Source organism: Apteryx rowi, unplaced genomic scaffold (assembly GCF_003343035.1).
Source record: "Apteryx rowi isolate R43461 unplaced genomic scaffold, aptRow1 scaffold_6, whole genome shotgun sequence".
NCBI lineage: Eukaryota > Metazoa > Chordata > Aves > Apterygiformes > Apterygidae > Apteryx > Apteryx rowi.
In genome coordinates, this window is record NW_020450871.1 from 7,628,896 (window position 1) to 7,644,079 (window position 15,184).

Genomic DNA, 15,184 nt, shown 5'->3' on the forward strand with positions numbered 1-15,184 from the left:
TCAATTAAAGTAAAAAAAAAAAAAAAAAAANTAAAAAGTTATACTCGTTGGAGTAAGAGAATAGCATTCTGAAGGACCAGAAGGCTTTAACAGGCTAAGCACTAATCTAAGCACTTTTTTCTACTGGTAATTCTGAACGGAGATACTTTGTGGACTTTTCTTTTACTCTTTTCCTATCATCTTGAAGAGGTTGACAAGGATAAAATTAAAAAAAAAAAAAAAAAAAAAAAAAGTTGAGCAGGGATGGGGCAGTTCAACACACAGAAAATGAAACTCAAACAAAACTCTTCTCCTTTCCTGAAAGTCTCCTGAATTTCCACAGCTCCTCCACATCCCTGCTCCCAAATGCACAGGATTGCATGAGAATAAATTAAGACCATGTATGCTGAAATGCTGTGGTAAGAAGGTCCATACAAGCACCACAAGTAAGTGCCAAACACTAGCGCAGCAAATGCTTTTCCATATTTACAGAAAAATCCATGGAACTGCTCATTTGAGAGAAAGGAGGGGTTATTTATTTTCAAACAGCATATTAAGTGAGTTGATCTTCCACTTCTTCCTGAGGCAAAACAGCCTTTCATACCAAACAAGGGCCACAAGCTCTGATCCCAAATCTGTATCCCATTTCAGAGATGACTTGACTGCCCAGGGAAGCTTCATCAGCAGTTACATGGCTAATATACAGCCACCCTGCTGTCAGACCTGCTGGGACATCTGTGTGTTAAAGAAGTTTCCTGACCCTAGGTTTCCCGAAGCAGAGTCTCAGACACAGGGTATCACGAATTAATTTACTATAAGTGGTTCAGCGGCAAATAACAGCTCGAGCTGGGTGCCACCGGAGAGCGACCCCAAACAAAGAAATCCCTGGGCAATTACACCCTTGCAAGCTGAGTTCCCACCCTTCACGTGACAGTTTGGAACCAACGGTGGTATTAAGATCTGGGGTCCTCCTGTTCTTCATTGGGTCCCTTCACTGTCTCCAGGCGGCTGCTCCTTTGCTTATCTCTGCGGTTGCAGCTTCTGCTGTGGGTTGTAACTCCCTTATCTCCCGGCTCGGACCGGCTCTGGGCCCTTCTTTTACTTAACTAGGTAAAAATTCAACATAGCTAGGTGAAAGTTCACAGCTGGCGGCCTGAGGCTTCTGCAAATATAGCTACTAACGCCAAGCAAGTTATGCTAAGCGATCAACTCCAGACAGCTGCAGTCTGATATTCTTTAACAGTCCTCCCTTTGTTTTTATTAAGCATTCCTGCCAATACATTAAGCAGAGTTCCCGAAGTCTTTCGAGACGTACTAACACTTTCCATAATTTTATGTGCAATATGATTGTAATAGGCATAACAAGGTTAAACTTAACACAACTACTACTGGGTGCAAGATGCGATTATGAATCCCCGTTGCGGTTGGTGACCATCCCAAGAGAGTTTCCCACCAGTGATGTTCTCCGTCCTTTATTACCCTTTCGAGTACACAATGGATTTCTTTTGTATCATGGTGGACAGTAATTAGAGCTTTTTGTCCATTATTCTGTATATGTTTTAACAGTTGATATAAATCATCATGTTGTAGTAGTTTCTTTACCAAAGTAAGATTCATTCCAATGGGAGTAGGCAATAAATCTCGATTTAGTATATAATCAGATTGTAACAATTGGTAAGACATGACAAGAGCTGAATCATTAAAATTGCATCCTATAATTGTAGTGAAGTTGCAAACACAAACATTTGAGTGATTACTGGTATCTACAGTAATGCTATCCGCTAATATAAAATCACAAAGGGTTCTCATACAAACACATCCTTTTCCAGTATATACAAGTATATACAATATATACAGTTTCAGGGGTTTCATTGGGATGTATTTCAAAATGACAAACATTTTGTTCAGTGTCAAGACAAATGTCTTGGGCTTTGATGGTATTACTCTCACAGATAAATCCTTGTTGTTCTTGTACAACGCATGCGTTAACATCTACGGTTTGCCATTTGTTTCCATTTCGTTGGGCCCATATTCTATGTTCTAACGGATAGAGTATAGTTCCACTGTGATTTAATCCCAATGCAATGATTAGGTATATGGTGTATACCGAAGCATTGTGTATTGTTAAGACGAAAGCTGTGGCCTTATTGTTGATGGGGTCACAAGCAAAACTGACTAAATACCACCAGGACTGGAACTCTTTCTCAAATTTTGTTGCATTCTCCCAAATTACTTTTTGAATTTCAGTGGGCAAGGTCCTCTCTTCATCTTCTCTTATAATTGTTGTTGCCACAGATTGTATCCATAGCTGAGCTTAGATACAACTAAGAGCTAGAGAAATATTATTTTGGGTCATACCAAGTGCATCTACAATAAACTGATGGTCCTTTTCATTAACTTTTTCCCATTGAGGCAATATATCAGATACGAGCCGTTGATTAGTTCCCAAAGTTAACAGAGAGGATCGTAATGGGTGTTCTAATTTGTTTAGATCACTTGTTGTTGTGCTTAGTTTATTTATGAGTACTTCAGCATCTATACTATTTAAGACTCCCAATCCTGTCCCTGTGATACCAGCCACATCTCTCCTTGTTCGTCTTGGAGAGGTGAGGGTTTGCCCACGTAACCATGCTAACCACCCTGCATAGGACGTACTCAGGAATGGTGAACAGGTTGGTTTGGTTGTAGAGATATTAATTTGCATTAATAGTTCTACTCGTTTAAGAGACCATGATGGATTGGATAACAACACTTGTTGTTGGCCTGTATTTTTGATCACTTACAGTCCAGTTTCAGAAGTTTGTGGAATCAACTCCTCTCTGACTAGTGGAGTTGAAGTTGGGACTACAGTACTTATCTTGGTGGTTGGAGGGACAGTTGTTGATCCTGGGATGATAATTTCACAAGTCACGTTAATTTGTGTTCTACTTTCAATTTGCACTGATAAGCAGCAGGCTTCACCTCCCAGACACGTAGTCAGGTGATCTTTCCTTGGGCTATAAGTTCTGTCAGTGTCTAAACAATAATCACAACTGCTGGCCACGGGTTTTACAGTCAGGTTATCATTTTTATCTGATTCACAGCAAAAGGTAAGATTCTTCTTATTGGGTCCTAGGTAATCTAGGAAAATTATCTTCCCCTTAGTTTTGTTAACTTTCCACATTTTTGGATCTTCTGTTATTGATATACTTAGCCATGCTGTAGCGGTCATCAGGGTCAACAGTACCAAGAGTAGCGAGATGCCCCACTTCATTTCTTTTCTTTTTTTCTTTTTTTCTTCAGTACAAGAGTTCCTCAGGAATCATTCATTTGTCAGTTGGTTGGTTATTCACCGCTTGTTTGACATAATAATGGTGTATCCAATTTTCCTTTCCTAAAACTTTAACAGCAAAATAAGAACTTGGTAAGACAGTATATGGCCCGTCCCATTTAGGTTCTAATTTGGATTTTCATAAAAATACTTTAATTAAAACTTCATCCCCAGGTTGTATATCATGCACTTGTATTTCAGGAAGTGTGGATTGATACCATTGAGCATATTTTTAAAGATTTTCAAACCTTTTTTGCATACATAGAACATACTGGGTCAGCCATTCATCCCCGTCCAAAAGGCTGGTCTTAGCCAGGATATAAGTCCCTGGTATGGCTAAATGTCTCCCAAAGAGAATTTTTGCTGGTGTTAGTCCTATGGGCTGTCGCAGAGCATTTCAAACACCCCATAGAGCTAAGTTCAATGCTTCTGGCCATTTTAGACTAGTGTGTGTGCATATTTTTGCTATCTTTTCTTCTAATGTTCTGTTCACTCTCTCCACCTGTCCTGAAGACTGTGGGTGATAAGGGGGGAAGTCTCTTGCTAAAGCTGCCGCCAGTAAATTAGCCTCTTGTTCTTTTGCTCTCTTTCTTTCACTTGCTCAGCTTTCTGTTTTTCCTCTCACCCATCATATACGAGTACTGCTACACTTAAAATCTTCTGTAAAGTCTCTCCTTGCCAACCTGGTATATGTTCTTTAAAATACTTTTGTATGTCCAGGGCCGCTTGATCTACAAAACCCCTAATTGCGAGTGCATCATTGAAGTTTTGCAGGGCCATTCCCCCGTATTTTAGCAGGGCTTGCCGAAGCCGTCCCCAGAGGCCACTGGGGTGTTTGTGTAGTCGCTGTCTACATTCTTGAACTTTAGTCCAATTTACTCCTAACTCACTGCATGCCCTAATTGCTTCTATTAAATTCTGGAGTCCTGTTTGGCACGCGGCTCTATCTCCTGCATTATTATAATCCCGATTTGGATCATTTGCTGACCAGGGGTTTCTATTTCCCTCGGCTTGTTGTGCTAGTTCTGCATCTTTATTGACTATTTTATCCTGTTCATCTGGTTGAAATAATTCTCTCAATAGAGTATGGGTATCTCCCCAACTCAGGTTATACCCTGTACGTATGTTGGAAAATAATTGAGCGCATTGCTTGGTGTCTTCCCTTAACCTCGGCATTTTGCTTCCCCCCAAGGCTAAATCGCTAGGATTCCCAGGTTGATTAGTAAATACATGTAATACAGCAGGAGGGGGATTGGCTCCACCTATTCCCCCTTGCTGTAAAACGGCAGGATTAGGCAGCACTTTAGAGACCATAGGATAGAGCCCGGCAGCCGGTAAAGTAGAGGTAGGTGGTAAAGGAGGAGAAGGAACAGCAGATAGATCGTCAGGCATACAAGGTGGGGCAGATACAGTTTGAACATTATTTGGGGTATTAGCATCTGCTAGCGCTAGTGTCACCTTTGGCAGGGTCTCTCTCTTCCCCGACCACTGGCTTGGGTGCTTCCGTTCCCCTGCCCAATTATCCCAAACATACCAGTAATCCATTTGTGCTGGAAACCTGTCCTCGAGATGGTATCGCAAAAAGGTTAGTTTCTGCTGGTCAAAAGCCCCTTGCAGTGGCCACCGTCGTGCTGGACTACCATTTTTTGTTGCGAATGGCTAATCCTCATGACATAATGTAACTGCGCGCCTTTTTGACAAGCCAAGTGTACCATCAATTTTTTTCCAATTTTCCAGTAGCTCGGCTAAGGGCGTCCCCTTCCCTAAACCAGGTACATTTCCCATCGTTCCTCGTCTACGTGCACCTCACGCTGATCAGGCTGCGCACCCTTTGAAAAAGCTGCAGCAGGGGAGGGACTTGAACTCACCCCTGTGTTTTCTACCGAGAGGGACTCGAACCCCCTCTAAAGCTTTCACCGAATCTGCTCAGGGAATTTTAACACTCACCCTTCAGCTTCCTCCTGCTCCAAAGTTCCCCGGTGAACTCACCCGCTGCTGGCAGTTGGATGTTTGGAGACAGCAAGGTCCGATGGTGGTGACCTAGGGTCCCATATGGGTCGCCAAACTGTTGAAGAAGTTTCCTGACCCTAGGTTTCCCGAAGCAGAGTCTCAGACACGGGGTATCACAAATTAATTTACTATAAGTGGTTCAGCGGCAAATAACAGCTCGAGCTGGGTGCCACCGGAGAGCGACCCCGAACAAAGAAATCCCTGGGCAATTACACCCTTGCAAGCTGAGTTCCCACCCTTCACGTGACAGTTTGGAACCAACGGTGGTATTAAGATCTGGGGTCCTCCTGTTCTTCATTGGGTCCCTTCACTGTCTCCAGGCGGCTGCTCCTTTGCTTATCTCTGCGGTTGCAGCTTCTGCTGTGGGTTGTAACTCCCTTATCTCCCGGCTCGGACCGGCTCTGGGCCCTTCTTTTACTTAACTAGGTAAAAATTCAACATAGCTAGGTGAAAGTTCACAGCTGGCGGCCTGAGGCTTCTGCAAATATAGCTACTAACGCCAAGCAAGTTATGCTAAGCGATCAACTCCAGACAGCTGCAGTCCGATATTCTTTAACATGAGTATACAGTAGCACAGTATTACACTAAAGTCTTTTTCATACCAGCGAGGACTCACTTCAGAGGGGAGTTAATTTCAGAGATTTATTCCTTTCTGGTCTTACAACAAAATAAGTTTCTAGCCAACTGAATAATTACTCTTATAATGTAATCTTGCTAGTGTGGGAGCATCTCTGCTTAAGTTTATAAAGACCAGATTAGGGCTCACAAACAGTTCTGGCAGGGAGCAGTATTAATCTCGTTTCACAGAGGAGAGGCAAGGCACAGAGGTACAAAGCGCCTTACCCAGAGTTTGCCAAGCAGCAAGAAATGAGGAAGGTTTTTAAGCATCTCAGGGTTTCTCACCTGCCTCTGAAGCGCCCATCCACACTCTCAGATGTCAAAACCAGGACTCAGCTTCAGGTGGCTGCAGTCTGATACGGCTTTTGCCATACGTGTTCTGTTGCACTCTGCAGTACGTCTCTGTGCAAACATGCAGACAGGCAGTTACGTCAGACGTTAATACAACTACACTCCTAATGTCTGGCTCACACTGGGCTGTTAGTTACAGAAACCAAGTGCAATTCCTCAGAATCATCAAACAGGGCTGTGAGATGGTCACAGCAGAAGAGCCTGTTGATGTCAGTGCAGATGCTCCCCAATATAAGACACACGTCGAATGCTCTTCCTGCTGACTGCAATATTACTGGGTGGTATTTAAACAAATAACTTTGTAACTAAACTGCATGATACGGGGGAGGCCAAGTGTGTCAAATTTGGCCAAAACTTGAGAAAGTAGTTGAAAAAAATTAGTTTAAGATTTTGCATTCATAGTTCCAGAAAGAAAAAATCCTTCTGAATTCGAAATTCCATGTCCCTCTTGTGAATTGAGGAAAAATTCATTTCTTAAGCATTTAAAGAGCCTAAAAAGGAACTGAGCTTTTGTTTTAGATTGCAATGTTTTATTCACACCAAACTTTTTTCTGTGTTTCAGTATGCAAAAGGCTTTTCCGGTTGAACAAAAACTAACCTTTTAGCAAACAAACAAGAAACCTTTCAGGTCAGCCACCAGCTTCCCCCTTTACCCTGCAAATCCCACTTGTTTACTCAACTCTGCTCTTAAATTTTGCTGTGGGATTTTTAAATCTGCATTTGGGTGCTTTATTTTAATATCTTTGCTTCCCGCTTTCCTTTCATTTCTTGTGTAATCAACACCATTAGATCAAAGCATTCTGATGCTTTGTGGAACTGCACTTTTGTGAAACCAAAAGCTGGCTATTTTAGAAGTCTTTCTCAGCAGTCTTTGTCAGCTTCCCAAATTCTGGTAAAGCAAAGCTAGGGCAAGTCAATAGCAGTTTGTTACAGCACAAAGCATCTGTCTCCGAGGATAAACAAGTTATTGACATGGTCTTTCACTCTTACAGCATCACGCTCTCCAGCCAATTATAACACTATAAATAGTAAAACAAAGCAACACTTCATCCTGCTGGCTAAAGACCTTTATCTTCTGATGTTACAGTGACAAACAACAGGCAAATGAAAATACACTCCCCAAACCTTAACAAAATAATGGTTAAACCCAGATTTTTATTTTATTTTATTTTATTTTGCATATGGGTGTACAAATCCACCAGCACCGAATTCAGTGCAGCGCTCTTGTTTCAGATCTGGTTCTGCAGACATCCAAATTCTTGCGCAATTTTACACTTGATCATCTTCCCATTTAAATCACCCAGACCAGAAAAGTACAAAAAATCATGCCTGTACATAAGCATCCGGACCTGTCTTAGTAAAACAAGTTCATCTGGAGGCTTCTTGCTGAAAATGTGACTCTTCAGTTTATTAGGACATAAACACAGAGTTGGAAAATGCTTAAAGTGTCATGACAGCTAAGAGATAACTGAAGTTAAAGGAGGGCTAACTAAATGCAATGCCACTTGTATAAATATTCGCAAAATCAAGATATCTTAAAAGCACCTTAAAGATGCTGATCTAACCAGTCTGTGTTCATAAGAAGGCAAGTCTGCAGACCCTCCAACTCCCGCACTGCTGCTGAGCTCCTGGTCCTGCGCTCCAGCTGGAAGCAGTCGGAGTTTGGGGCATACAGGGAGACAAGTCAGGCCAGCAAATGCTCAGTTCCATGGATACTGCAGAGACAGACTGTGTGCACACATCCTATGGAAACAACCAAACTTTCTGCATGTGCTACACCTACATTTGGATATCATTCTTTAAGGCCAAGAAGTTCATGAAACTCAACTACTAATATTTCTAAAACTAAGTTTATAATTTTCTTCCTGTTCAGTTCCTTCATCTTACATCCTAAAGATGGAAAGGACCTTTTCTCCCTCCCTACTGTCATATAAAACCCCAAGAAGACTAGAAAGCAGAAGGAGCCTGGAGGAATGTGGCCCTCTGGGGCCAAGACTCTTAGAAACATCAGACGTTGACCAAAGCTCCTTTGAATATTAGCCAGACTTACAGACTTACAGCAAGCTGTCTGCACGCAAGGTCTTGGGCTGTTCCACTAAATGTCCCACTGAAATAACACAGCAGCAGCTCAGCTCACAGCAGGGCTGGCCCCACGCAGCAAAACTCCCCACACAAGAAGTCGCAGCACTTCATACACACAGCAAATCCACCCATGAGGAGAGTTTCCGGTCCCCGATGGGTGTGAATTGTGCTGGGAAGAAGGGGGAGAGCCAGAGGAGAGCTGGGTCCCTTGGGCAGAAGCAGCTCTTACATCCAGCCAAGCAGGCCCTGGGTGCTGGAGTCAGAATAAGGAACCAGGACATTTCCCATTCCCTGGGTTAAGTCCTGGGCAGATAAGTAAGGAGGTAAGGCCCCAGGCTCTTCACTTTTACTGACCATCTCTGCCATATCCTGACTGCAGCAACCAACAACTTGCCCTGCAATAACTCCAGGGGAGGCAGCGCATGGACTTTGAATTCCTGGCCAGGAGGCAGTAGGTAGCACTCTTGGGCTGCTGTAAAAAGATCCCCCCAAATTAGTGTCTCTCATGATTTACCAACTCTGAGAATGACAGCAAAAGCAATCTGCACTGAAAAAAATGGGGTGGAAGGACCCCAGCTGGTCCAGAGTTTGAGTTAGATATGTCTAAACCTCTCCCTATGGTGTGTTCCCTGAAGAAGGTCAAAAAGTCTCTGAACTCAAAACAGACAAGCTTTATTTGAACAAATTAAGAAATTTAACTTTCTAAACAAACTCAGACTATCTGTGACTAAAATATACAGCACTCTGCTCACTCTCTTTCAAAGCTTGGCCACAAGTCAGTGACTTCCGAGTTGCAGCCACCCATGCTTGTCCACCCGGCTCCCTGGGGAGTTCCCCGAACCTACTGGGCTTCTCTCCACTCCTCTCAGCTATTTTGTGATCCCTGTGCCCGAGCTGTCCCTCCCTTGGGGCTGTGCTCCCTGGCTTTGCTCCCCTGTCCATCTCTCAAATCTTCCCTCTGCATATGCTCAGTAGTGCCCCAGAGAAAGGCCAATCTCCCTCTGCTTCCACAGGGTAACCCCTGATCCAGCCTCTGCCTTAAGGAACACAAACATAACTGGTGTAAAAAGCAGGAAAAAAAGATACTGTTGTTACAACAGGCATAAAAGATCACTCTCTGAATCAGATGACTTCTTCTCACTAAATTACAGCTCAGTCCCACTCATGACATGAGATGGAGGTGACTTTTAATGATGGGGTGAATGCACTGCTGCAGGTCCTCGGCCAAGCCGATGTCCACCCAGCAGACAGCACCCAGGTCCATGCCGCAGAGCTCCGCTCACATGGCTCCCTGCTTCCTCCCCAGCCGAGCCAACGTGCCCAAGAGCGTCTGCAAAGGGACCATCCTGCATCCCACAGAGGTGCTGCCATAACACAAGTGCTTCTCTCTCCTGCCCCAACAACCACAGTCAAAAATGTTTTGCTTCAGGCAAGTCCCAACAACTGCGTGCAATAAATCTGCCCCAGGAGGCTAGCAAATATTTATCATCATAACGCTGAAATATGAGAGCCAGGAGGGAGCCCTGTTAACTCCAGGAGAGTTTTTTTGAGGGGAGGGACAAGAGCAGGACCTGCCCCTTTCACTGGGATGGCCCTTTTACCAGAAATATCGCTGAGTCCAGATCAGCTTCAGGCGGTGAAAACTGTAACACAGCACAAGGAATTTCTCTTTGACCTTCATTTCTCCCCTTTGCTATGATACATCATTGCATTTGCACAGCTTGAGCGGTCTCTGTTTGCTGGATTCATTTGAGACACATAATGTTTTTGCCCAAACTCCATTTCCTTCCTTCCAAAGCAATAAGAGCTGCTTATGACTCAGCCTTCAATAAAATACACAGCAAGGACCATTAAAATGAATGCGCAGTACAAGAATAAAATCCATAGGATACATTTTTTACACTAGAATCTTCACAGCCCTTTATTTACCCCCCAAAATAACACTAACCCCTGTTATATTTTGGTACAAAGTAAATCTACCAGCAAAGGAGCCATTTTAAAGAAAATCCTTCTGCAATGTTGAGAGAATCCATGTGATAAATAAAGTGATAGATGGGAATTGAACATGCTGTGAGTTGGTGCCTGAAGGGCCTGGCCCTCCCAAGCCTACACTACTTTCAGAAACGACACTCCAAAAACATCTTCTGCCCGAATAACGGTACCACCCAGCTCCAAGGAAATTACTTATTAAGAACTGTGGGTGGATAGCTGAGAAGGAAGCCAGAGGGATTTTTCTGGCTTTGCATTCACAAATTTGAAAAGAGAGCATTTCGGGCAAAGGCACATATTCTCAATGAAATTGGAAAGGTTGTGTTTTTTCATCGTTGATGTTTGTGTGAGCTGGCTCCAGGTTCTGCTTGGCTGGGAGCCAGAAGTTTCTAAGTCCCCTTGATACTGAAAAGTGTTTTACTCTTTTACAGCAGTGCACAAGCAGTGGTAATGAAGTAACACAGCAACAACCCTATAGGATAGGTAAATAGCATTAACCTTGCTGTACGCTGGGGGAACTGAGACTCAGCATCCTATATTAATCCACCAGACCAAAGCATCTCACGAAACTCGCTTGAAATGTGATTCTAAACTCTCCAAAATGACCCTTTGCACTGAATTCCATGGGGTTTCACCCAGACACTAATCTCTGTGATTTTTTTAAACTTGTTACTTTCTTTCATAAGAGAGACATCCAGACCCGCAGTGTTCTCTCACAGAGACTAAAGTTTGTAGGTGCCCAAGCACAGGAATGAAGGGAAACAATGTACCATATTTCACAAAAAATCTAGTAAGAAGTAAAAATATGGCTACTTATGCATACATTCAGTGCTAGGAACTGACTGCACGCATGGTCAAAACATACTTCTAAAGTACATGAAGTGTATTTTTTATAGGTGTGAACTAAGAGGCACATGAAAGACATCCAGAGAAAAAATCTATCCTCTTTAAAGTTTCAGTACAAGATACAGCAGTGAGCTTGAGGGATACATCGGATGTGCTTTCAGGCAGCAAATACCCTTGTGTAACACCAAATGAACTAAGGACAGTTATCATGAAACAGCCTTCTATGGCACTAGCTTTCCTTTCCTATCAGTAATCCTGCAGAATGCCATCTCAATTATATATAAGGAAAAAACAGATATTTTAGAGGGAACTATACAGAGTGATGCTCCATTGGAATATCTGGTAAAGATGCAGTTTGGCAGTTTAGGACCTGTTGTCCAGTTCAGCAGTTCCTTTCTGTCTCTAAGAAACAGAAACAAACAAACAAACAAACAAACAAAAAAAACAGTATATTTCAGGCAGTACATTCACCTGCTCTCAGATCTGGGAAGGACCAGGGGGTCCCGGTCCTTGAAATGAGGAGAATAAAACACCGTGCTGCAGGCAGCAGGCTCTGGGTCAGTTCGCACGACCACGAGCATTTGTATTCCTGTGGATGAATGAGGTCCTCCTCACCACCTGAGCTGGCCATGCAAAAACAGAGTGATCAGGGTTGAGTTCCCATTTCCAGCGCGCTTGAAGCGTGTGCTAAGGCTCAGCCCTAGGAGTACCACGGGATGTTACTGCAGCTCCAAGCCTGCCCGTAGCACGAGCACAGCTAAACCTGGCTTGACGCCTGCAGTAGCACTCCAGCGAGGTCTAAACTAGCTCAGGGATGGCTGCTCCACTCTGATTTCCACAGCTACGCACCCTTTCTTGAGTGCTGCAGCACTCCCAGGTAAAAATCACTGTCTTCTGCGTACAGCCGGGGAAGTTCAGCCCCATATTCTAGCCATGAATTTGGACTCTCTCTCATTTATATCACTTGAGGATCTGGCCCAAAGACTGGCAGAAAATTAACTACTAATGACAACAGAAGTGAGAGCAGGGCTAGGACAGTACTAAGAGAGATTTTTAGAGCAATTCCTCTCCTTTGCTATCAGAGCTATAGGGTATATGGTCAGTAGAGGTCCTTTGATTTCAGCGGAGCTCTGCTGGTCAGTGCCAAGATCTGGCCCTTTTTTAAGGACATTTTGTATCCGTGGTCTGACACAATGAAAATCCACCAGAGACAGAATAGCTGGTGTCTTTATTATTGCCTTTCCCTTGGATGTTCATCACGGCTTATTTCTAAATTACTGGTTGCTCTCATTAACTTTAGTGGAACTAGAATTTTACCTCCACATTTCCACTGTGATGAGAGATCTTGGTTTCTTGTGCAACACAAAAAAGACTATATGAAATTTGTATGTTTTTAAACAAGGAACCTCTATGGATTCCTGATCTAGCTCTGTTTACAGAATTACCGCTCTATTTACAGTCAGATAAAATAGGAACATCTCAGTAGTGTAATTTCTGAAAGCAAAGCTGCATCTTTAATTAGTCAAAGACAGGCTGTGACTGTTACCAAGAGTGAGCTGCTCTGGTGAGCTGCTCTGTGGCCAGTAGGTGACAGTCTTATCAACAGAAAAAACATGAGCAGCTCACAAAGAGAAGGACATTTTGCTCAGTATCCTGGAGGTAAAGGTTGATTATTTGTTTTTATACATATAGACAATTCACAGGAAGGGGCAATATTTTTCATCAAACATACCTATAGAGAAGAAAGCCAGGGAAGTTCCTGAGTATGGTTTCCCGACCTTCCCAAAGGAGGTATTACAAATGAGGGCATTAATGATATTATGCTCAAGAGATACTGACACAGTTCTTAGCTGCTTTCAAAAAACCCTCTTTATGGTCTCAGTATAGGTGTGAAACTAACCTATATAAACAGAAGCACTTAAATATCAAGCCATTTTGAAACATAAATACATTCAAATGCATTAGTTACACTGGCTGATGCCTTTAACACTTCAAGAAGAGAACAGCATGTAGAAAATCTATATATGCATTTTAGGTGATGGCAGTAGTTCTAGACAGTGCTGTCTGCAGTTTGGACCATGAACTCCTCCTATAACCACATGCATGTGTTTACAGCACAACACTTGCGAAGTGATGACCAAGCCAACCTTTGTAGAAAAAGCTAAGAAAATATTTTCTTTGTTCCTTTAGACATTCACATTACTTACTGAAATGGCTGCATCTTGTTTAAAATCTAAAGGAATGCAAGAGTTGCTTGAATGGATCAGTCAGAACCAGGATTAATGATTTAAGGGAAAAATGAGGGCAGAGGGGGACAGTCCGCTCCACAACCATTCCAATTTATTCCCTACTGTAGAACTGTCACTCTGTCTAGGAAACCTCACTGCTACCACCACCATCCACAACTAATCACCAGAAAGAAGCTGGATGTTTTCAAGGAGGAGTTACCTTTTGGCAAGGGTCACTACTAGCTCCCCAACAAACGCAACTTTAAGAAAATGTTTCATGCCAAAAACAAAAAGCCAAAATACATTTGGCTGATCAAATCTATTTTAACAGAACAGGGGCTTTGCCTTAGCAAAGGTCAAGTACAAACTTTTAAAAACTAAATAGTTTGGCCAGTTTGAGAGGTATCTTGCCAGATCCTCAGACAGTGTAAAACAGCATAATCCCATAAAACAGAGATATGCTGATTTAAATATCTACCTCTGGCAGTTTTTCCTTGTGAAAAGAGGATTTCAAGGTATAAAAACTCCCAGCTGTGGGAGTTTTAATCACATGTGCTGGGTACCACAGCATATCTTGATCTGAATTGTGCATTAATAAAATTCTACCAACTGCATTAGATCTTAATTTGTCCATGGTTCTCTGCAGTATAATGTATGCAGTTATGCATTACTAGTGTAATAAAGAAATGCGCTGTGAAAATGAATGGATACCACACTGACTGTGTCGTAAATCTTGCCTGCATTGCTACTCTCCTGTCCTGGTGTTGAGAGTTGAAGTGAACGCTGCCCTTTCATGTAACAGTATGTCAAGAAAGCTCAGAGAGTGATGGTGTAAACCAACCGCACTCCACCGGTTGGGGCAATGCCATCCCAGGATCTCTTTATCCTCTTCTGTCACATTCATTAGTTGGACATCTGAACATCTAGGAAGCCATATCACAGTCTGCTTACTCTATGATTAAGCTGCATGGTTTGTCTTGGGGTATCCTTCAAAGAACCCTGGAAAGGAAATTGGTTAATAGATTGGTCAGCACTCAGGAGAGCTGGCTTCATCTAGCACAGTGCAGTCCTGTGTCTGCCTAGGGCCTCTAAATGCTCCTGTAATGCAAACAATAGTAATGCAGACTTAATGATTACTGTCACTTTCATGTGCCTATTACTGATCTCTTAATGAAATACGCTACTTACATTGCACTAGCACAAGCACAGCTCCATGCTGGCAGGATCCACCAGATCAGGCTACCAAGTGAGAAGGCTCTGCAGGACCTGCAGTACAATAGGACAGGTGCTGGAGAAATACTGTTCTGACAGTTTTTCTTACTGCTCCTGCAGTAAGCATGACACATTCCTGGCTTTCTGAAGGGAAAGAAGAGAATAGGGGATGGAAATTTCCTTTACCTCTGGTTGGGACAAAGAAGAAATTCTGAAGTGAGCATGACGTTCTGTGGCAATACAGATTTGGCATTCATTGATGGGTCAGTGCTATCCACCCAGAGCTGCTGTAACATGGCACTCTCTGCTCTCGAATCCTGCTAAGAGCATTGCTGCGGAAGAGACAAATTTGTGGACATGCAATGTCACACAGGCTCTCCGTTTACAGGGAGCTCATATTGTCATAAGCTGGAAGTCAAATATTGAAAAAAAGCTAAAAAATGGGAACTGACCAAGTGTGCGTTGTAGGAAATAGGAAGAGTAAAATTACAGAAAGGCAGGGGGGTGTTTTTCTTTAGTTGAGTATACTATATGCCCAGTATAAGATAGAGACATTGAG

At 42.9% G+C, this 15,184-nt stretch overlaps 1 long non-coding RNA gene across 1 annotated transcript; it reads right to left on the bottom strand.

Moving 5' to 3' along the window:
• Positions 1-1,209: 1,209 nt before the first annotated feature.
• LOC112974287 lies at positions 1,210-5,847 on the bottom strand. Its single transcript, XR_003256240.1, has 2 exons — positions 5,237-5,847; positions 1,210-3,358 (listed from the first exon to the last, which is right to left on the bottom strand). It is a non-coding gene; the product is annotated as an uncharacterized LOC112974287 (long non-coding RNA).
• Positions 5,848-15,184: the final 9,337 nt, after the last annotated feature.